The following is a 2,126-nucleotide window of genomic DNA, read 5'->3' as shown; positions in this document are numbered from 1 at the left end:
TAGACACTTAAAACAACTAGTCAGCCTCCCTTTTCTCCTTCCTGCTTTACAAAGTTTTTAAAAATATTTCGAATCTTGAAGCAGGTAGTTTTGAGTTTCAGTTTTTAATTCCCTGTTTCTCGCTGACTTTACCTTACACTGGAAAAACCTTGTGAATTGTCAGTGGAAATAATCTGCAGAGGATATTCCAGTGGCCCAACTCATTGCCAGACCCTTTTCCTCTCCAGAGGGAATTGGGGTTACCTCCACTAGCATAATGGTGGTGGATTCATTAGAGCTGGTCCCTAGACCCAGAGAATGTAAATCAGGGTACATCCAGGCACTGAACAGCACTCAGACAACTTCCATTGTTACAGAAGACCGGAAAAAAAACAAGCCCTGCTTAGAGAAAGGGAGTTACATTTTATTAAGGGCTGGGCCAGAGAAAAATGTACCTTTCAAATTCTGGGCCTCCCCTCAGGGAGGAAACCTTTTTTATTTAGATTTTTCCTACTTTTTTGTCTCCAAATTTGGAATGAGACTTCTGGGCCTTCTGGGAAATAAGGCCTACAAGCTGGGAAGGGACCATGAGGCCATATCTCAAGGCCTGCTCTGGTGTCAGCACTGACAATTCTAGGGTATAGTCCATGGCCTCTCTGGAATGGGATTAGTCATATTTTCCTTATTTAAGCAAGCTAGCATTTACAGAAGCCAAATAGCAGGGTTAAAATTTCAAACAGTAGTTTTTATATAAGATGGATGTTTCATTCCCCACTGGTTTTATGTACATGAGTCAAATCATTGACTTTTTTCGGTCATTGTTGGCAAGGGAGTTATATTGACCATTGAGGACTATAATCTTGATAGAATTCTCTACTGAATAAAGTCAGTGGGCCTGTTTATAAGATAAGGGCCCAGAATGAGGGCCAGGACTAATCTTTAGAGGGTCTGAAGAGTCATGGACTCTCTTTTTTGCCTGGGCTGTCTTAAGCCAGGTGTGAAAAAGCCACGTCAGGATCACGTCGACCTTGACTGCTGCGGGGATGGTCCTTTCCAGATAGAATCCGTCCTTGTGTGGCAAATTTCTTTACCCAGAATCACCAGAATGGAAGGATGGACCGAATCAGAAGTTGGACATGCTTCTGGACTGCTTTCTGGGTGGATTGTAAAGCCTCTAAGAACTTGAGTAAAGATTGGTTATAAATTTAAGCTTTTCTAGATTGGATTTCCATGTAAGCTGGTGAGGTGGGTAGGTCAGGGTTTGGGAGAGTCACTAGAATATGTAGAGGCCCCATTGGTTTTAGGGCAGCCTCCCGGGCTGCTTCATCTGCAGCCACATTCCCTCTTGCTTCTGGGGAGTCCCCTTGTCTCACATAGGTAAAGATGGAAAGACTTAATTACATCTGGTAGTGCTAGTTGGCCCATCGTCTTTGCTCTGCTCATATCTGCCTAATATATTACCTCAAGGATCCTGGCTCTGAATTCTTTTAGGGAAAATGGACATTGATGGGCTCTTCTAGCTACTTCCTGCTGAGACAGGTCAGAAGTTTCTTTCAGAGCCAAGAGATCCTTACTGTCTGTCAGAGGAACAATGAGGCCTGAGCACAGAAGGAGGTGAGACCTGGCGTAACAAATGGTCTGGTGGAAGGGAAATAAAACATTTCAGTTTTAATAACCTCTACTGAAATAGAATTTTTCTCCTCAAAATTATCCCCATGTTTATCAAAAGAGCCAAATCAAGACAATTTATCTATTGTATTTAATTTGGCCTGATTGTTCGCATAAACATAACAAGAATGGTAACTGACTACTTTTGCCAGAATTTCATGATTGAATCTTAATGTGCCCCTTTGGGCAAGAAAGCCAAGCCATCAGGCCTGCCTATAGTATCTGCTGAGTTAGATGAAGTCCTCACCTGTAGTGGATTTATCTGGGCCCATGCCCTAGGCTTCAAGGGCCATCTCAGCCCTCCTACTCGTTGCAGCTCAGAGTGCGTGGGGGTCCCACAGAGACACAGAGGTGCCCTTAGTGCTCCCCTTGTACTCTGACCAACCGCCAGTGATGGTAGGCTATGGGCCTGATGCTCCAGCACCAGCCGTTTTTAGGGCTACCAAGCAGGATACCAGACTCTCTCCATGGTACTCTTA

General features: G+C 44.1%; 1 long non-coding RNA gene across 1 annotated transcript; it reads right to left on the bottom strand.

Annotated features, from left to right (window-relative positions):
* Positions 1-1,210: 1,210 nt before the first annotated feature.
* LOC123651782 lies at positions 1,211-1,485 on the bottom strand. The gene is made up of 2 exons (XR_006740699.1): positions 1,441-1,485; positions 1,211-1,347 (listed from the first exon to the last, which is right to left on the bottom strand). It is a non-coding gene; the product is annotated as an uncharacterized LOC123651782 (long non-coding RNA).
* Between the last annotated feature and the right edge of the window lie 641 nt (positions 1,486-2,126).

Source organism: Pipistrellus kuhlii, unplaced genomic scaffold, assembly GCF_014108245.1.
Source record: "Pipistrellus kuhlii isolate mPipKuh1 unplaced genomic scaffold, mPipKuh1.p scaffold_m20_p_8, whole genome shotgun sequence".
Lineage (NCBI taxonomy): Eukaryota > Metazoa > Chordata > Mammalia > Chiroptera > Vespertilionidae > Pipistrellus > Pipistrellus kuhlii.
Note: the sequence above shows the minus strand (reverse complement) of the source record. Positions and strands in the feature narration are given on the sequence as shown.